The following is a 22,419-nucleotide window of genomic DNA, read 5'->3' on the forward strand; positions in this document are numbered from 1 at the left end:
TTATTTAAAAAATGGAGTAAAATAGAAATCAATAGATTAGCCGATCCTTTGAAAGCAGCTGTAGATATTTGGTCAAAATGGCAAGGGAAATTAGCAAATAGGAACTCAAAATTATCAACATTGCATGTTTTGAACATAAATAATGACATTAACCTAGATAGAGTTATAAAGGAATTAAACGATAAAGGCATAATGAGAATAGAACAATTAAATGAAACAGATGGAAGAGTTAACAGAACTCGCCTCGAATGGTGGTTGGGCCAACAAAAATGGTTGCAGATTAATGCAATATGCAAATATTTGAATAAAATGGAGATTAAAGAAGCATTTTTAAGAGAAGAAAACTGTCTAGAGAAAATACTGAAAGAAAAGAGCTAGTAAGGACTGAAAGGACAGGCTAGTAAGATTTATAGTATGTTATTACAAGTGGAAGAGGAAGTGATTAAAGGCCTAATAAGATACTGGCAAAACGAATTACAGATCAATGAAAACGAGATGGAAGACGTAGTAGAAAATATATATAAGATAAAGAACACAAGAATTAGAGAAATGAGAAGGAAAATTTTACACAAATGGTACTTCACGCCAGTAAAACTAGCACACTTCCAGAGGAAAGGAAAAGGAAACTGTTGGCACGGTTGCCAAATAAAAGGAGTTTTTATGCATATGCTCTGGGAATGTGCTGAAGTTCAAAAATTTTGGAAGGAAGTACAGAATGAAATTAACAATATGTTAAACATTAATTGGATAATCACGAAAGAATTAGCAACATTAGTTAAACATGGGGAATTACGAGAATTTAGAGAAATCAAAACAGCAGCCTTGGAAAGTGCACAAGCAGTAGTGGTATTAGGGTGGAAGGACAGCAATAAATGGACAATCCAAAATTGGTACTGGTACATGGTGGATCACATTCACGTTGAAATTACGGAATCAAGATTAATTAGCTGTGATGAAAATAAATTGGAGAAGCTGATGGCACGATGGAATAAGGTGAAAGATTATATTTTACGTAGAATATATGACGACAATGTGAAAAATAAACTTCAATCACTCTTTGTATGTAAAGAAATGTAAACCAAAGCCAAGGAAGAAATTGAAATTTATTGTAAATAACTGAACCCCCTAATGGTGGAGGGATTATTGGTGTTGGGCACTTTTTCTTTAAGCTTTTTTTGTTTGTTTGTTTGTTGTGGAAAAATTTAATTAAAAAACTTATTTTTTTTTTAAAAAGGGAATAATCAGCTAACATGTTGAGGAACCTTATCTCTCTTTCATGCGTAGAACCAGAATTTTCCCAATCTATTCAGGGATAGTTGAAGTTCCTCATTATGACTACCCCATTTCTTTTTGAGGCCTCCTTAAATTCATTTTTCAAATAGCAATCTCCTCTGGAGTTTGGTAGGGAGGGCGATAGCAGATCCCTAACGTCATATTAGTTTCTTGTCCTGGGATTTTCATCCACAATGTTTCTGTGGTTGAGTTTGAATTTTCTTGAATTTTGAGTTCATGAGATTCTAACTCCTCATTTATGTACAAGGCCACACTACCACCATTCTCCTGTCCATCCTATACAGTTTGTAACCTGGAATCCTTGTGTCCCCTTGGTTTTCATCTGTCCATCAAGTTTCTGTTATGCCAATAATATCAATATTATTTTCTTTCGCCAAGCATTCCAATTCCCCTATTTTTGCTTGAAGGCTTCTAGCATTTTTGTACAGACATTTATATGTAATTTTCTGGTGCACTTATAACTTTGACTGTAGATTTTGACTGTAGAATTTGTAGATGGCCTATTATGTCCTTCTGCTTGACTATTACAATTTATTTTTCCTGTTGATTTACCAATATGTGCATAACTTCCACCCTCCATATTTGGCAGTGCGCCTTCTTGAACTGGAAGCTGCCCAGCTCCTGTCGACTTGCCCCTATGGATCAGTTTAAAAGCTGCTCTGAAACCTTTTTAATATTAATCACCAGCAGTCTGGTTCCATTATGGTTCAAGTATAACCCATCCCTTTTGTACGGTGTGGCTTGTCCCAAAATGTTTCCCTGTTCCTAGTGAATCTAAACACTTCTTCTCAACGCCATTGCCTCATCCATGCATTGAAGCTCCTGAGCTCTACCTGTCTAGCTGGCCCTGCATGTGGAACAGATAGCATTTCTAAGAATAAAACCTTGGGGGTCCTTGACTTTAATCTTCTACCTAGTAACCTAAATTTGGCTTCCAAGACCTTTCACTTAGCTTTCCCAATATCATTGGTACTGACATGTACCACAACAGTTGGCTCCACCTCAGCAGTATCTATCAACCTTTCTAGATGTCTCGTGATGTCCGCAACCTTTGCACCCGGCAGGCAGTTTTCCATGCGGTCAACACTTCCATTGCAAACCCTATATTTGTAACAATCGAATCACCCACTACAAGAAGCCCCTCTCCCACTACCCGTGGAGAAGTATCCTTGGTGCAAGAGGACGTGGGCACATCCTCCAAGGAAGGGGTCCCAACTAAAGGAGCCTGTCCCTCTTCCACAGACTGATGTCCTTCCTGCCCAAGATCCCCATTCTCCAAAGCAGCTGGAGAGCTGCTCAGCCTGGAGTGGGATGTTCCTACTGAATCCCTGCCTCACTATTTCTCTCTGATTCTCCAGGTCTGCTACCTTGGCTTCAAGGGAAAGAACCTGTTCCCTGAGAGCCAGTAGCTCACTGTACGGATCATACACCCAAGATTTCTGTCCAGCAGACAGAAATCATCAGAGTGTCATACATGTGACACTCAATGCAAAACACTGGGAAGCTCCCCTCCGTCTACCGGTTATCTACCTCCATTACTTATTAGTATGTGTTTACTGTTATAAGTATACAAATTACTTTTTAAAAAAGATATTTAACTTCCTCTTCTAGATATCGATGATTTTTTGATGTTTTTGATAAGGTTAATAATTTTATTCACTTACTCACTTCTATTGATTTTTTTTTTTTAATAAACCACAGCTTTTTAGTTTGTTCAAATTTTTGTTTTGGTCTTAGTTCACTTTTCAGATTTATTTTTCCTACTTGCTTTAGGGTAATATCGCATGCCAATAGGCATGCGGGCTGCTATAAAAAGCCGATTTAGTAGTTAAACAAGAAACTCACCCCACAAACTTAACAGGGCTCAGCAGGTATTCTTCCCAAGGTTCTTGCCAAGTTCCTTTCTCCCTTTTAATTTTCTGTTTTATTTCCTTTTTAAAAATATTCTGCTTAAACAAAAAGCAGTTGCCTCTCTGCTTCCCAAAGAAGAAAGCCTTCCCACTTGCCTTCGGCTTGGCAGAGAGCAAGGAAAGGCCAAGACCAAGGCTAAAGTCAAGGTCAAAGTCAAGTGCAACCTTCCTTTGCTCAGCAAGGAGCTTCTCCCATGGTTGTCCAAGAATATTTGGAATGGAAATTCCGCCCCATTTGGTTTACCTCTGCAGGTCCAGGTTTAATTAATAAAGTGACCCATAAATCCCAGCTCTGTGATCCGTGTGCTTATTTCTGCATCCTATGCAATGGCAGATCACAATAAGGACCTGAAATTATGTTTGTCTTCTAGCCATATAACTTAAATTTCATCTTTTGTAAATATTCTATATATCAATTTAATATTCCATTTCATTATGTTTTTTGACACCAAGACTACACAGATTATGAATGGTGCATTTCAGCAATGGTTATGGCTCTCCATCTGCTTACTTTACCAGCTTCTTTCTCACTTTAGATCTGATATAGGTTTCCTATGCCCTTGCCTACCACTCAAAACTCTTTCCCATCACTCTGTCTATCCTCTCAGTAGGTACATTTGTGATCCTTCTGTTCAGATGGAAACTATCCCACCTGTACAGGCACCATCTGTTCCAAAATGCCCAAATAATTAAAAGGAAGATGGAGGAACAAAAATTACAGATTGGAACTATCTTGAGTTTTGGAAATGTAAAGTATTTCCTCTAATGAATACAACACTTTTACTTGCTGCATAATGTCCATTATAAATAAATCATTTGGGGCACTTATCAAGTCACTTCTTCCCCCACCTTTGGTTTCTCTACAGTTGAGCACTTAAACTTAATGTACCTCCAAATTGTCATACTTGTTATATTTCTGCAGCTTAGATTTTTGTGGTTGTTGTTAACATTTTATTATAAATACTATCATTCTTTTTCAATTTCATACATGTACATGTTATAAATGATAACCAGTCTCATCCAGTAGTTGGGAAAATGTTAAAAAAGCAAGGTAGAGAATATCTTGCTACCTCAACAACTATCTTATTTTTAAGGTGTGCAAATCCAATACTTATTCTATTATTGTGTGATGAGCTTATTGACTGTTATAGAATGCCATTTGTTCTCCTTATAGAATGCCATTTGTTCACTGGAAAGTTTTCTGCAGTGAGTAAATTACTTTCAAAATAGAAAAGAACAAACAACAAATGTTAGAAAAACAATGTGAAACTCACACACTATGAAGAATTCAAAATTAAGACTGAAATCAAAGACAGTCAGATGGAACCTGCTACAACAATAAAGCTGTATATTTCTGCATATACCCATAGATCCCTAGAATGCAGGGATATTTTTTCATGTGTTTAAATGGAAAAAGGAGCTTTTCTTTAAAAAGGAAAAAGAGGCTTTTCTGAGAAAGAACAGGGATAGAATGAAAACTAATGTTTGGCTTGAAGAGAATAGCAAGACAATAATGAATCCCGTGGGATTGGGTAGCATAGAAGTCAATTAAATTAAATTAAATTAAATTATAAAGATAAATTAAATTATTTGCATGCAGAATATATTTTTAGACTTGAGAGAAAAAGATGGTAATACTCTTTTTTTATTCTTCTTCTTCTTCGTCTTCATCTTCGTCTTCGTCTTAATGTTGGTGATGAAGGAAACCGCAGATTAGATATTGGGGTGAAAAACCAATAGAAACCACATATTTAATACAGTACATGGACTTAATTTAAAGATTTGTAGAATAAGAAGAAGCTGAAAGATTTCTTTTCTTTTTAACAATAGATTTAGATGCTCAAAATGAAAAAGCAGCGGGAGGCCTCTGAAACCAAAAGTACAGTAATCTCTCACTACTTCGCGGTTCATCATTCATGGATTCACTATTTCATACGTTTTCAAAGTGGGCTTAAATCCATTCAATCCATTGAAAATTTTAAATCCATTAAAATTCATTTAAAAAATTCTACAGTACTACTGTACTCTATTAAAGAAACTGGTAGGATATCATATGTAGTTCCAGCTGAGAAACATTATAGAATGACTGTTTAATGCAAAGGGTGGGTTTTAAAAGTCCAAAATACATTAAATACATTAAAAAATATATTTCCTCTCCTTCACGGAAATTCATTTTTCATGGGTGGTTTTGGAACGCATCCCCCATGAAAAATGAGGGATCACTGTATTAGATTTGCATGGAAAGATGTAATTGTTTGTGATTCTTCCTCTCATATGTGCCCCAGTTTCCGTCAGGTAAGAGCGCTGCAGCTTTGTTTATCTGCTCCCTCCCAATATTGTCAGGATGCCACTGTGCTACAATCTGTGCTTATTTCTCAAGCAGCTAAACCCTTTGACACTGTGGTTTTTAATTAAAATTACATTAAAGTTAATCAGCCAGAAAGAGACTTCTGTAGAAGGCAGGTTTGATTGCAGCCTGCAAAGGCCACTGAGGCTGCCAACTTGCTAAAGATGTGCTGGTAGATGCCAAGCTGTTTGTGCAAGTCCAATGATAGTAGCTGAATTGTTGAATGAGGTCACATCTGTTTTACTTTTTCAAAGGACTGTTACACAAGAGTAACCAAGGATCAATTTTGTGGCATGTTTCTTTTGACTTAAGAAATATTGATATTCTTTACTCCATTTAATCCATTTTAAATATTCTGTTTACTTTGTTTAACATCCTTAAATCATACATTAGGATCATAGGGTAGACAAATATTCAAAAAAAAGTGTTTACTTTTTTCATATCTCCAATGCTAAATAGGGATGTAGGATACTTTTCTTTTGGGGGGGGGTTGTTTTTTTTCTCCACTCAGAAACATGTACAATGTCATATACCTTCAAGTTGTATTACAGTACAATAATTATCCATTTACCTTTGGTATTTATCATCCCAAAAATGCTGCATCCTTTTCTTTTATCATCTGAAAAATCAAATATAAAATTTTTCAATATCCTTATAAAATTTGCAATGCCATTAGCTAATCTAATCAACTGCTTTTACACATCTAATACATTTGGGCCACAGAGACCTCTAACAGTGCTACTTTTTAATTTTTATACATCCTTATTTATTTCATATACCATATTTTTTTGGTGTATAAGATACACCAATTTAACTTTAATAAAGTGACCCATTTAAAACTCAGCTCTTGTTGTCCATGTTATTATTCTGCATCCAGCGCAATGCCTTTTCCCTACTTATCTTTTCACATAATCATAGAATGGGAGCATCGGAAGGACTGTAGAGATCATACAGTCCAAACTCCAGTTCAGAATAGAAATGCATTACTACTGTACAACTTCTCAGATAACTATTCAGCTTCTCTTTTCACTATCTCCACTAAAAAAAGCCCCAGTCAATTCCTGACGTTGCCCTTTTCTTTGCTGAATAGCTCTTAGCAATTAGTAAACGTTTCTTGATTTTCCACCTAAAATCTATTTTCTTGTCATTTAAAACTGCTATGAGCCACCTTCTACAGCATGGCCTTCAGATATTTAAAATAGCTATGTCTCTTATAGTCTCATATTATCTGGGTAAATATAATAAAGCCTGCAAATGATCCTACTTTTCTCTCCTTCCTGTACACTTGTCATCCTGATTGATCCTTCAGGCACTTTGATTTGTCTATGTCCTGTTTGAAACATAGTTTCCCAAAATGGAATCAATATTCTAGATGCACTCTCACCAATGCTGAATAGAAAAGAAAAATTAATCATGACATTATATTCCATTAATGGAAGTTTAAGATTGTCTTTACATTTTTTTAACAGCTGTATCACACTTTTGGCTCAATTCAGCTTGTGAGACATCAAGACTTCTAGATTCTTTTTATATGCACTTCAGCCAAATATAGTTCTCCGCAGTTCTTTTCTGTACTCATGTCTTTGATTTTTCTGACCTATATTTAGGATTTGGATTTGTTCCTGTTGAAAGTTTTCTTGCTGTTTTTGCCAATGTTCCAGCTTGTCAAGTTCTTTCCAAATCTTGATGCTGTCCTTTAATGCATTTGTTATCTAACAATTATTATAAATGTTTTTGACATAAGCACATGGTATTAAACAAGAGCAATATTGGCAACCTAAAAAGAAACATGGTATGCATTAATGGGAATAAGGAGATCGCTGACCATTTCAATAGCTACTTCTGTTCGGTTTTCTCAAAAGACACCTTACAAAATAATACTATAGAGGGATATAGCATTGCTTCCAGCTGTACGGATTCAGCTCTAGTGATCTTAGAAGCCGATGTCTTAGAAGAACTTGAACGATTAAATATAAATAAGGCAATGGGTCCAGATGGCATCCACCCCAGAGTTCTTAAAGAACTCAGATCTGTCATTGCTACCCCCCTGACTGATTTGTTTAACCAATCCTTGTTAACAGGAGATGTTCCTGAGGATTGGAGAATGGCCAGTGTTGTGCCTATCCACAAGAAGGGCAGTAGAGAAGAAGCTGGTAACTACAGGCCAGTTAGCTTGACATCAGTTGTAGTTAAAATGATGGAGACTCTACTCAAAAAGAGGATAAATCAGCACCTAAAAAACAATAACTTATTGGACCCAAATCAGCATGGCTTTACTGAAGGCAAATCATGTCAGACTAATCTCATTGATTTCTTTGACTATGTCACAAAGCTGTTGGATGAAGCTGGTGCCGTGGATATTGCCTACCTGGACTTCAGCAAAGCCTTTGATACGGTTCCACATAAAGAGCTGATAGATAAATTAGTGAAAATTGGACTTAATCCCTGGATAGTTCAATGGATTTGCAGCTGGCTGAAGCGTAGACATCAGAGAGTTATTGTTAATGGAGAGTATTCTGAGCAGAGTCAGGTTACAAGCGGTGTGCCACAAGGGTCTGTTCTGGGTCCTATTCTTTTTAATATGTTTGTGAGTGACATAGGGGAAGGTTTGGTAGGGAAGGTTTGCCTATTTGCCGATGACTCTAAATAGGGTTGATATTCCTGGAGGTGTCTGTCATATGGTAAATGATTTAGCTTTACTAGATAAATGGTCAAAGCAATGGAAACTGCAGTTTAATGTTTTCAAATGTAAAATAATGCACTTGGGGAAAAGGAATCCTCAATCTGAGTATTGTATTGGCAGTTCTGTGTTAGCAAATACTTCAGAAGAAAAGGATTTAGGGGTAGTGATTTCTGACAGTCTCAAAATGGGTGAACAGGGCAGTCAGGCGGTAGGGAAAGCAAGTAGGATGCTTGGCTGCATAGCTAGAGGTATAACAAGCAGGAAGAGGGAGATTATGATCCCGCTATATAGAATGCTGGTGAGACCACATTTGGAATACTGTGTTCAGTTCTGGAGACCTCACCTACAAAAAGATATTGACAAAATTGAACGGGTCCAAAGACGGGCTACAAGAATGGTGGAAGGTCTTAAGCATAAAACGTATCAAGAAAGACTTAATGAACTCAATCTGTATAGTCTGGAGGACAGAAGGAAAAGGGGGGACATGATCGAAACATTTAAATATATTAAAGGGTTAAATAAGGTCCAGGAGGGAAGTGTTTTTAATAGGAAAGTGAACACAAGAACAAGGAGACACAATCTGAAGTTAGTTGGGGGTAATATCAAAAGCAACATGAGAAAATATTATTTTACTGAAAGAGTAGTAGATCCTTGGAACAAACTTCCAGCAGACGTGGTAGATAAATCCACAGTAACTGAATTTAAACATGCCTGGGATAAACATATATCCATCCTAAGATAAAATACAGGAAATAGTATAAGGGCAGACTAGATGGACCATGGGGTCTTTTTCTGCCGTCAGACTTCTATGTTTCTATGTATGCATGTTTTTCCTAATTTCTAGCCTATGCTGAAATGTGGCTTGTTTATTATATAGTTATTATGCTATAATTTCGTTAAGTTATAATAAAAAATAAAATATACCTTACCACCACCATATTGAAAGGGGTCAGATAATAAACATTTTTATAAATTTCTCAGCTGCCATTTTCAAAACAAGTGTGACACAAGTATTTAATTGAAACAAACAAACAAAGGCAGCAACTGACAAAGATGTCTTTGAACATCCTCCTGTATTTATTGGACAAACTTTTTTAAAAATAATAAATATATTTGTTAAAATATCTAAGAACAAAATAAATGTTTGCATAAATAAGAAAACTAGGGATATAATGAATAAATAAAATGTCAGAGTTTAAATAATGGATTTACAATTACAAAATTTAAAATTAATATTTTCATTCTTCATTCATATGTCATATTCATTATACATCTTAAGAAACAATTAAACTTCTCTATAAAACTCTAAATATGATATTAATATTAATATCATCACTATCTGTTATCTTTCCAAAGTACATGCACATAATCACAAAGGAAGAGAACTTGCAAAAAAAATCAGTTAATTGATCAATAAGATATTGGTTTTAAAAAGGAGAAAAATAAATAAAAAACTAAGTTCTCTCCCATTGTATTAAACTGGCAATAAATATTTTTAAATACTGAAATAGCTTCCAATTGCTATAATTATGTAAATTATTTCTCCCTTTAAAAAATCATACAAAAATGTCTGAATTTTATTTTATTTTTATTTTATTTGTTTGTTTTGTCAAGTACATATTGGTGGTATACAAAGATATAATAATATTTATATACACGACACTAGTAAAAGAGAAACATTAGGACAGGATATGGAAGACACTCTGGTGCACTTATACATGCCCCTCAATGACCTCTTAGGAATCGGAAGAGGTCAGCAGTGGATAGTCTAAGGGTAAAGTTTTGGGGGTTAGGTGATGATACTATACAATCTGGTAATGAGTTATATGCCTCAACTACTTGGTTGCTAAAGTTGTATTTTCTGCAGTCGAGTTTAGAGCGTTTTACTTTAAGTTTGTATCTGTTGTGTGCTCATGTGTTGTTGTGGTATAAGTCAAACTCCTCCCAGACAGATGGACAAGGATGTGTCCCAGTCATCTCGACTGACTTGTTGCAGCCGACACTGCTATCCAATCAGAGTCAAGGTCCGCCCGGATCCGAGCAACTTTATCAGTGAAAAATGAATTAAACTCCTCGGCACTGCTCTGCAAGGGCTCCCCAGCTCCCCCCTGGTTCAGAAGGGAGCAGGTCACCATAAACAGAGCGGCCAGGTGGGATTCCGCTGATGCAATCAAGGCAGCATGATACGCGCATCTTGCCGCCTTGAGCACCTCTTTGTAAGTCTTAATATGAGCTCTTACAAGTGTTCGATCGGATTCGGACTTACTCTTCCTCCATCGCTTCTCCAGACGTCTCTTCTGGCCATGGAGCTCTATGGGGTCTAGTGCCATAGAGAGGTCACAATGACATAATTCAGTCAAGAGCCTCTGTGGCAGCCCTATTCCAGGCCACGAAAAGAGACTCTGCCAAGCTGTGAACGAGCGAATCTGGTAAAACCCCAAGCACTCTCTGAAAGCCCTCTGGGTCCATCAGGCATCTGAGGCGGAACCATCTAATCAGTCCTGCCTCCCTGCAGGGGAGGATTGGCGCCATGAAGTCAAGCAGTAGTAGAAAATGGTCTGACCATGACAAAGGCAACACATCTAAGCCCCTTAGTCTCAGACCATTACTCAATTGCTCCAAGAGAAATATCATGTCGGGTGCGTGTCCCCCCTCATGAGTCAGACCCTGAACTACTTGAGCCAGGTCCATGGCTGTCATGGTGGCCATGAACTCCTGTGCTAACCCAGAGGACCCGCCGAGTGATGGCAGATTGAAGTCCCCCAGTACAATGAGCCCCGGGAACTCCACCAACAACCTGGCCACCTCCTTGAGCAGCACAGGCAGGGCTGTTGATATGCAGCTGGGAGGCAGGTATGTAAACAATAAGCCCACCTGAACCCCTAAGTCCAACTTCACCAGGAGGGTCTCACAACCCGCAATCTCAGGAGCAATGAGTCTACATAGGCAAATAGTCTCCTTGGCTATGATAGCCACTCTCCCCCTTCCCTGGGGTCACGGCTGATGCCAAGCCTGAAACCCGTCTGGGCAAATTTCAGAGAGAGGAACTCCTCCCTCCAGGCCCAGCCATGTTTCAATCACACATACCAGGTCGGCCTCCTCATCCAGGATCAAATCTTGGATGAGGAGAGCTTTATTTACCACTGACCTGGCATTGAGTATCACCACTTGAACCCAGGGCCCAGATTACAGTATTGAGCCCAAATTGAGCTCATGGGACCGGAGCAGGGGATTGCTTTCAAGCAGCAAACCCTTGTTTCCCCAGCATGGTTCACCCCGTGACTCCCACCATATCTGCCTCTCCCTCTGCCACCCCAGAAATAGACACCACAAACCCCCTGCCTCTCCATTGCCAGATGGACTATTCTCATTCATACTATTTCCATTTGCCTCATACATAACATTCCACCCACCCCAATCATTCATTCCATGCATACCTTCCCACCCATCCCAGAAATCCATCAAGGTGGAGAGGAGCCTGGGCTCATGGCTTTATGCATTTATTACTTATGTATGTTTACATGAAAATGGAAAAGGACATGAGCCAGGTCAAAGAATTGATGAAGTACATGGACTTCATGGACTTAAGAATTGATGAAGTACATGGACTTCAAGTACTTAAGAACACCTTTTGAGTATGAGGGGCCTGCATGGTTACATTATGATGAGATGTTCAGGTTGCGGGCAGCAATGGATAAAAAGCTATCATGGGAAATGATAGTCAATGATCTATGGACACAGGCCACCCACTCATGCCTGGCCTGCAAAGGAAAGCACATGGCGAGTGGCCACCTCATGCCTGATAAAAGCAGCCCGTACACAACACCCTGCCCATGGGCGGTGCAGGGGGTTCGATCCTCCCTGCCTTGCCATGAGTTCAGCTCCAAAGATTCATGTTCCTGGGCCCAATGTCAGTACTGCCATGCCTGTAGCTCTTGTGGTGGACTGCATGCTACCTCTGCCTGCCCCAGACCACAAATGCTGAGAGCTACTCATGATCGGGGCAGCGGAGGCAAGCCTTCTCTGCAAGGTCAAGAAAAAGGGTCCCAGTCCAATTAAGTTGGGCAGGCTCGTGCATTGGCAACTAAAGCGTGAGTTGTTAATTAATTTTAGGGAAGGCTTCAGGACCCCCCATCAGAGGCCCAGAAGGGCTTTCCTAACACACAATTTGAAATTGGTGAAGGGAATGGAGGATATAGTCAGGGTTAAAATTGACAAGGAGGTTAAGGAGGGGAGGGTGATAGGCTCATTTGTAGCCCACCCCATAAGCACACTCAGGGTTTCCCCCTTGGGGCTGGTCCCCAAGAAGGTGATGAGTGAGTTTAGGTTAATTCATCACCTGTCCTTCTCCCCAGGTGAGTCTGTGAATGATTTTATATCAGAAGAGCTAGCATCAGTAAGATACACATCATTTGATGAGGTGATTCGGATGGTTCGAGCATGTGCCAGGGGGGCACTAATGGGTAAGAGTGACATTAAGTCGACCTTTCACCTCTTGCGGGTGCACCCCAGGGATTTTGAGCTACTGGGATTTTGTTTCAATAGAGGTTATTACATTGGTTGTGGGTCCACCCAAGAGTGGGCGGTGCAAAGAATGGGCAGTGCAAAGAGTGGGTGGAGCTAAGTGACTTTGGGGCACTTTGCATGGATCTAGGGGTGCCGTTAGCACATGAAAAGTCTGAGGGTAATATCGCAGTAATCAATTTTGGAGATAAACCTAGACTCTGTCTTTCAGACATGTAGATTACTAGAGGACAAATTACGTAAACTTCAAGAGCGGATAGAGGAGCCGCAAAGTGCAAGTAGGGTAAAACTGATGCAGATCCAGGAGGTTGCAGGCCTCCTGAACTTTGCTTGTTGGATGGTGGCACCAGGCAGGACTTTTGCCAGAAGGTTATATTCAGTTATGAAGGCCAGGGGCCCAAGAGGGACCTCTCAGTATGGTTGAGCTTCCTGACCCAGCCCAATGGGGCATCCTTTTGGAGACAGGAGCGCCTGCTAGAAGCAGAGTTGCAGGTTCATTCAGATGTGGCCAGCAGTGCAGCTTCGGGGTGGTCCTGGACGACAGCTGGTGCCACTCATCATGGCCACAAGAATGGCTCGGGGGTGACATCTGCAGGGACCTCACATTTTTGGAGTTCTTCCGCATTGTTGTGGCAGTTGAGTTATGAAGGGAGGATTTTAGGGAGACGATGGTATGGTTCTAGTGTGATAATCAAGCAGTGGTACAAGCCTTAACACTCTATCCTCCAAGAACGAGTGTGTGATGCAGCTAGTTCAACATTTTGTTAGCAGGTGCCTCAGCCTCAACACATTGTTTATGGCAAGACATGTCCCTGGGGTGGAGAATGGCATGGCTGACGTATTGTCACATGGACAGTTGGCCAGGTTCTGGACGCTGGCACCCAGGGTGAATCAGATACCATGTGAAGTTCCCCCACACCTATGGAATCTTGGAAGGCAGAGGTAACCAGAGCAGTGACAATAAGCTGTGGCAACAAGCACCAGGCAATCTTATCAGAGAGGAGGTAAGGAATTTTGGGCTTTTAGGCGCATGAACGGTTATGAACAGCAGTGGCCCATACCTGTTGAACACCTTCTGGAGTATTGTGTGGTGAAATATCAGATGGGTCTGACAGCCAGGTATGAGGAAAGCTGGTGGGCCTGGCTTTCTTATCCAAGGTTAACGGTTTCAAAGACACATCTGGGGATTTCAGGGTGAGGCGAATGCTTGAGGGATGGAGCAAGGAGAGGTTGCATGAGGAGTGCAATTCTAGAAAGCCATTGACCATTCCAGAGCTAACGCAGATCAGTGAGCAATGGCAGAAGCTCTGCTCCTCACCTTACAAAACAGTGCTTTTCCATGCCACAACTATGATGCTGTTTTTCAGTGCTTTTCGCATCAGCTAGGTCCTAGCCCCATCCCACCGGGATGGCTCTAACAGAGTATTCCAAGCTAGTGATCTGGCAATAGGCAAGGAGGGGATGCAATTGCTTCTGCGGCATTCCAACACCGATCAGAAGTGTAAGTGGGAAGCGTTTTGCCTGGCAAGTACTTCAGAGAAAGGAATATGCCTGGTGAAAGTGCTGACTTGCTTCAAGGAACTCAGGGGTTATCTCGGGGATTAACCATGGGTTATCTCTTCTACCATCAGGATGGCTCTCCTCTCACGAAGTACCAGTTTGGGGCCATTGCAGGGAAGGCCCTGCAAAGAATCGGGGGAAATCTTCACCAGTATGGGACGTGGTCCTTAGGAGCTTAGTAGAGAGATAAACCCTATCCCCCACCTTGTAATCCACCACAGCCATCCTTTTCTTATCAGCCTGGGACTTATGTGTATTTTGAGTGTCATCCAGTGCCTTCCGCGCTATGGACCAAGCTGCCTTAAATTGTGTTACCCAATCTTTTAATGATGGGTAGTGAGGCTCACCTTGGGGTAATTCTGGGATTGGCACAAAATCTTGTCCACTTACCAATTTAAATGGAGTGAATCCCATACTACTATGTAGTGAATTGTTATAGGCCACCTCTGCGAATGGCAAAAGTTCACTCCAGTTATCTTGCTGATAATTCAAGTAACACCTAAGGTACTGCTCTAGTACAGAGTTAGTCCTCTCACACCCACCATTGGTCTGAGGGTGATGGCTCAAACTGAGCCCGTTTTGTACCCAACAACCTTAAAAAGTCTTTCCAGAAGTTGGAGGTAAATTGTACCCCTCGGTCCGAAATGATTCTCTCAGGAACTCCGTGCAGACGATATACATGTTGTATATCCTCCTCTGAAGAATCTCCCTCACTTTCACATTGAGACATCTTTGCCAGTCCCTGGTAGCGTACTTCTCCAGGAATGACTGTTAGGGCAGACTTTGCTTAATGTCAAGCTGCCAATCAGAATTCAGACAAATAAAACTCAGAGTCCTTTTATAAAGGTTCAAAAGTTAATTTATCAAAATCAGAACTTGAAGCATCGAAAAAAGAGCAAAGTCTGAGGAAAAATGGCGTGTTACACACATATCAAACCCCCTTCCCACCCCCTGTTGGGCATTCACCCAATCTCCATTATCCAGATGCATCAGGTGGCACATGTTGCTCCTCCCATACTCTTCAGGAATTTTCCATCTAACGGTCTCCTCCTGGCACCTGGGAAATCGAAACTTATCTCTCCTCCTCCATGCTTCCCAACCCCTCCCATGATCTCTACCCCTCCACGTCTCTATGACAACCAAGCGAAAGAATGCAGCAGCATAGCGAAGGTTGACCGCAGGGCAGGAATCCAAACAGACCAAGACTATGAAATAAGTTTTATGTTCTTCACCCTTTTATGTCCATTTATCTTTTCAAATTGTTTTTCTCTTTCTCTTTTCTTCTCTCCAAAAGAAATATTAAATTCTGATTTAGGCAAGTCATTCTCTGAACACTGTTCTACAGGTAAAAAGTTGCAAGCTTTAAAACAGCTGTTCTTACATAATTTTTAGGTACTAAAAATGAAAATAACATTTAAAATGTATATTGGCTCTAGTTTCCATGATATAAGCAACTAACTAATGAAACAAGGTTTATAAAATGTATGATTCAACTTACACCATAGATTACATAGTCAGTATTGGTGACCAATAGAAAACCGTCACACATACTAAGTTGATGCAATATTAGCTAGAATCACCAAATTCTATAAAAGTCATAGTATATGTTGCTTGACAAGTTAGGCAACACCTTTAAACATCTTGTTTTGTTCTAGTAAATTTAATTATGCCTCGAACCTGTTTTATTCTAGTAAATTTAATTATGTCTCGAACCTATTTAAATAAAGCAGGTAATTTCTGCTATATTTGAGGTGAAGTTACTTTTGCATTCCTAAAATGAAGGATCACAACGGTGATTAAGAAAGCTTACAACTTGCATTTTGATTGCAAAATATGAGACCAGGACAAAAACTGGATGCCACACGTATACTGTAATTCATGTGGATTGAGACTTGTCCAATGGTTGAATGGGAATAAGCCTTCTGTGCCTTTTACAATGCCAATGATTTGGAGAGGATCAACAGATTATGCCAATAATAGTTATTTTTGTATGGTGCCTCCAATTGGGAAAGGTCTTACTAAAGAAAAAAAGTTGTTTGTGCAATATTCAAACATTCCATCAGCAATATGTCCAGTAACTATGCAGAAGGACCACCAATTCCAAAAGCGCCTGAAACTTTTGTAGTTGAGTACAATGAGGAAGAACCTTAGGAACTTGTAGTGGTGAACAAAAAGCCTTACATAACCCAGATTATCTGCCATCCACATCCTCTGAACCGCACCTCATAACACAAATGGAATTGAATGATTTAGTAAGAGATCTGGATCTTCCGAAGAACAAGGCAGGGGTTTTAGGTTCAAGATTAAAGCAGTGGAATCTCCTGGCAAGTGATGTTTTTACATCTCTATACTGTGACTGTCAAAAAGATCTTCCATTCTTTGGCCAGGAAGGTGACATCAAATTTTCTTGGAAACAATAAAGCAGCAAGCTACAAGTGAAAAACTCATCCAGACTTACAAAAATCTTGGTTGTAACATATCCTTAAAATTCATTTTCTACACTCTCATCTGAATTTTTTTCCATCAAATTGTGGAGCAGTGACAGCCATAGGGAGTGCTTCATCAAGATATTGCCACTGTGGGAAAAAATATCAAGGTAAATGAAGCCTATCAATGCTTGCAGACTGCTATTGGACAATTGTAAGAGACAATCCTTTCCTTGAATACAAAAGAAAAGTCAAGAGAAGCAAAAAGGACAGAAACTGAAGGCAAGATTGATGAGAAATTTAAACTTTTGAACATTTTAAACTTGTTTATTAATTTAATTTTTCTTGATAAACATAGACAATAAATAATTTCACGTTGCAAATATACAATAAATTATTTCATGCTGTGAATATAATTAACTTAATTTTAATAAAAATATGCAGGTTTATATATACTTACTAGAACATTATTTGCCTACCTGTAGTTGGAAAATGTAAAATGTCCATTGCATGAAAACTAGAGCCAACTAACAAATTTCATTACTATATTTGAATTCAGCATGTGAAATTCATTAAAAATTGGCACAATTCATTTCTTAAACTAACAAAAAAATTGAAAATTTGTAGAACAGTGAATTAGGCAAAACCCAATGTTTATTATTATTAGTATTAGTATTATTATTGATATTATTATTTTATTATTGCTAATGTTTTTGTTTTTACCAATACTTACTATGCTTGACTAAATAAATAAATAAAACAAATAAATAACTTTAAATATCTGGTGTGCAGAGTATGATCCAAAAGTAATGCAATTTTTTTAAAAAAGTAATTTATTATTTAATTATTTATTAGATTTGTATGCTGCTCCTCTCTGAAGACTCGGGGCGGCTCACAACAATTGAACAGATTTGCACAAACACTTAAAATTCTTCAAAGTACTGTCCTTGGGCCTCTACACAATTTTTCCAGCGACTCTGCCATGACCGTCACGCTCCCTGGAAGGTGTCTTTGGGGACCTCTCGCAAGGTCTTCATCATGGCTAATTGGATCTCTTCTATAGATGAAAAACGTGCCTTGCCACAATGCGCTATGAGTCCACGATTTCCTGGCCAAACACCAGGTCCAACCCTGCCCCACCACCTCCTATAGTTCTGACATCAGCCCAGCAGACTTCTTTTTGTTCCCAGCCCTGAAAGGAACCCGTTTTTCGTCCATAGAAGGGATCCAATCAGTCATGACGAAGACCTTGCAAGAGGCCCCCGAAGATGCCTTCCAGGGTACGTACTGGTCATGGCAGAGTCGCTGGAAAAAATGTGTAGAGGCCCAAGGACAGTACTTTGAAGAATTTTAAGTGTTTGTGCAAATCTGTTCCATAAATTACTTTTAAAAATTATTACTTTTGGAACGCAGCCTGTATCTTTGCACAGAGATGAATCTATACTTAATTCAAGACAAGAATCACCATGCAAGATGAAATATTTTAATGCTTTCTGCTAAAGATATACATCTGCAGAACATATATCATTCTAGTTTCAGAACCATCATGATCACCAAAGGATCACAGGGACAATCCTAAAATAGCTTCTTTGTATAAGGACTTTGGCCATTTTCAACATTACATTATATTGTAGTGATAAAGCAGTCCCACTCCCTGCCTGCTTGCTTCTATAATGGATTCAAAGACATGAATAAAGCACCTTAATTTTCAAGTATTTCCCCCCCCCACACTTCTAAATTAATATTTGAAAAGAAAAAAAAATAGCTTGTTAAGAAAGAACATTTCTAAGGTTGTAGCTCTTGCATAGAGGGATGTAGCTTGGTGGCCTCTCTTGTTATAAATGTTCTAGTACCCATCTGATGCCCACTTATTTATGGATTTTAGACTAAAAGCTCTTTTTTGCCAGTTTTCTTCACAAGCACTTATCTCAACATCCTCATTAGATGGTTTTCCTCTTTTCCTTTCTTTTCTTTTTTACAGGCCTATCCATGCCCTCAGTACTTCTTTTTGTTCCTTTCTGCAAAGGAAATGGCTTTAAATGATGGCTCTCCAGCAGTTCCAACTTTTTTTTTCTTTTTTGTAATTAGCTTTATTTGAAGACCAGAAACCAGAAAAGACAAGAATGAAATAGTAATAATAATAATAAAAAGAAATCTCACTATTGAACAAAAGGGATAGAGTTCCTTAGTAGATTCATATGCTTTGAGAAGTGTGTACAGAATGGGTCAGCATGTCTCTGTTTTGAAAATTAGTTTGTTAGTCTCTGTTTAATAGAAACTACAAAGATGTATATACATTTTATAAAATTAATTTGATATATTCAATATTCTAAATAAATTGCACCAAATAATAAAATTAGAACAGAGCTAGTAGGGACACACACAAATGAATTTTAATCTTATTGCATAAAATTAAATTTATATAATTTCTATTTATTGGGGAAAGAGCCTGGTTTTCATAAAAGGAACAAGCTTTTTAAGCATTTTCTTGCATGACTTATAGGTATATACTAATAATAGTCTTTATGTGAAAATCTGTTTCAGTGGCTTATTCATCCAATAATACAGCTGATGAACTGGTATCAGAAACAAATACTGGTTTATAGGAATTACCGGAATGAATAAAACTATTTTTTTTTCTTAAGACACATTCTTAATTACCATGTGTGGGTATTTCTCTTGAGTGTCTTAAAATGGCATTGATGTACAATATTTAAAATCAACATAGATTTCCTTGAACTAATCACAGAATTCTATCTTTGACGTGAAATATTTTTAATGCAATGATGCACATCAGGTTTATAGATTGTTATAAACAGTAATTTCTCCAATGTTTGGAAGGCTAGCACAGAGTTCAAAAATATTTTACAGAGGAGATATATCCAAATGCAAGGATGTCATGCTCTATTCTTGGCTAGGTCATGCAAATCCACCAATCAGATTTATTGGGACTATATCTCCAATAGTCCTTAGTCAGCCCAATACCATTATACCAAACCACAAGCAGCATGAGTTTAAGAAAGTTCTGCTGATTGATATAAAAAAGATTAGTATAATACTCAGTGCCATGCACAATGAATTATAGGTACAGTACATCTATTTACAAAATATTTAAGTATAAATTATGCAAAAAACTATGCAGCGTAAAACCATCTCCATCTATTGGATCTGATGGACCATGTACCTACTTCTTTAAAAAGCTTTCCTCTGTCTTAGCAGAACTTCTAGGCATAATCTCTAAGCAAAATCTTTCAAATATCTTTCAAGACTAGGTCCCTGCCCAATCTATGATCACTAGCCACTGTCATTCACATGTTCAAAAGAGGAGACTCCAGCTTAAAAATTATAGATCAATCTCTTTATGTTGAATCACCTGCAAAGTTATGAAATCAATCATAAACCAATCTATTACCCTCCACATAGAAACAAACAACCTATTCTCAAACAAACAATTTTGTTCAGGAAAAATTTATCCTGTAATCTGCAACCTCTACACTGCAAAAACATGGATTTACACGGGACTTCTGGTTTGACATCACGTCGTGGCGGAGCGGTCTTCGAGAGCTCTCGAGATCGATCTCCGTGTTTCAGCTTTTTGGTTCGCCATTTGAGGCAGTTGCAGCCTGGAGGGACGAGCAACTTGTAGGGGAACTCTCCGTGCACCCGTAGCGGTAAGGCAACCCGCGGGGGGAGCGGAGAAATGCCCGGGCCTGGGGCTGAAGAGATCGGCCTGTACTGATCCGGAGACGTGGCTGCCTAACATCCTGTAGGAAGCTAGAAGAGCAGCTAATATAGACCAAGTATCGGGGATGCGAATATTGTATATCGAATTGGATGGTGTGATGGTTGGTGAGATTGAGAAGGGTCTTTGTTGAACGGCGTCGAGCGGTGGCGAGCGTGTTTCCTTGCTGCGAAGAAAAGAGAAACCAACTCGGTGACTTAGCAAGATCATAAGGCGGCGGCCATTACCGAGTGAGGAAGAGAGGTCGGGGGATCGCACCAAACGGATCGGTGTTGAAGGTGGAACCTGGTTGGAACTTTCCCCCATACTCGGCTTTTTGTGTTGGAGAGGACAACATCTGTTTGGATCGGCAGCAGGAGTAGAGTGGATTCTTATTGAAAGTGAATGATGGTCTGTGGAGGTTTGTGAAAGTTTCTGGAAGTTTCTGGAAGTTGCGAGAAGGAGTGATACTTGGCTATTTGGAGTGGCCCAAACCGAACTCTGTGAACCGGAAGCCGGCGCGGATACAAGGGTAACTCAGCATATACAAGTTTGAAATATTTGATTCGTTGGAAATAATTGAACAGCTTTTGGAAATACAAAATACTCATAAGAGGGCTTAAGCGGGTTAAACTTTCGCATAAATTCTTTGACTCTTTCTGTCTCTGACTATGCTATAAATTTCGAAGATTTTCTATTAAACCCTTGACTATTGATTACCTATATTGGATTTAACTTATCTCCTCCGATTATAATACTTTTAGACTTTTTGAACAACTGACTATCATTAAACTGTTGACTAACACTTGATTAAGGAAAATAAATATTGAAGACAGAAGATAGAAGACAGAAGATAAAAAGAAATTACTTATAACTGTGCTAAAATATCTTGTTTCAAAATATAACTATAAACTTTCTAATCTCTGTTCTAGTATACTTTAGTTCTTTGCTTCAACCTTTCCTTGTTCTCTCTCTCACTTTAGTATATAACATAATATAAGATTTTGATATTTATATACCGTATTTTCCGGCGTATAAGACGACTGGGCGTATAAGACGACCCCCTAACTTTTCCAGTTAAAATATAGAATTTGAGATATACTCGCCGTATAAGACTACCCCTCTTCTGACTGTCAAAAACTGAGTCTAGATCTATGATGTACTTGCATTGAGAAAAAAATCATTTCTGAACATGATAACACAATATTTTAATTACTAATGATGAAGATCTTATTGTTAAAATTATGAATGAATTATTTAGAGAGAGAGAGCCAAGTGGGAGCACTCTTCTGTCTATCTCTCCATATGTCTCTGTCTATCTGTCTTGTCTGCCTCTCATATTTCTCCTCACCACAATTAAGTTTATTATTATAACTCATCATAATTTGTCAACACAAAAAGGTGAACCTGGCTATTTTTCTTTCTCCTACCATCTATTCTGCAGGTATCTTTCAGTCTAACATGCAGCATGCTGACACCTATGTGAGAATCTATTATGGAATGAGAATCTGTATGTGATATCATGATATGGCAATCCAAACAGCCCATCCATTTTTTCCTCTTTCCGCACTTTCTGTCTTTATCCTCTTGCAATGTCACTTAAACAGATTTTAACTTGTCGGGTTTAATTAGTGACCCTGCCAATTTTCAGTACTGTGCAGTGTGCTATGATACAGAGCAGGGTGAATAATATGACCTCAGCTTTTAAAGTTATTTTAAAATGTTGCCTAAGAAATATGGAAAGATGATTCTTTTTGGAGGAAAAGTACATTTTCAATGGTTAAACATAAGAACAAATACAAACAGGAAGAAATAAATGCATCCAGTTTAACATTCAATTTTGCAACCACTAATAATGTTGGTCAAGTAGGTACAAAAATACCTGGGGAAATGATCAAAGTCTGGGAAATGGGTCCCTTGTCAGTTAAAAGGAGTGCTGATTTACCACCTGCTAG

At 38.8% G+C, this 22,419-nt stretch overlaps 1 long non-coding RNA gene across 1 annotated transcript in view; it reads right to left on the bottom strand.

The window, feature by feature from the left end:
* Positions 1-6,133: 6,133 nt before the first annotated feature.
* Positions 6,134-22,419, bottom strand: part of LOC139153413 (uncharacterized) — a 133,971-nt gene continuing 117,685 nt past the window's right edge. Inside the window, exon 3 of the long non-coding RNA XR_011556823.1 lies at positions 6,134-6,169. This is a non-coding gene — a long non-coding RNA (uncharacterized lncRNA). The remainder of the gene's footprint in view (positions 6,170-22,419) is intronic.

This window comes from Erythrolamprus reginae, chromosome Z, assembly GCF_031021105.1.
Source record: "Erythrolamprus reginae isolate rEryReg1 chromosome Z, rEryReg1.hap1, whole genome shotgun sequence".
Lineage (NCBI taxonomy): Eukaryota > Metazoa > Chordata > Lepidosauria > Squamata > Dipsadidae > Erythrolamprus > Erythrolamprus reginae.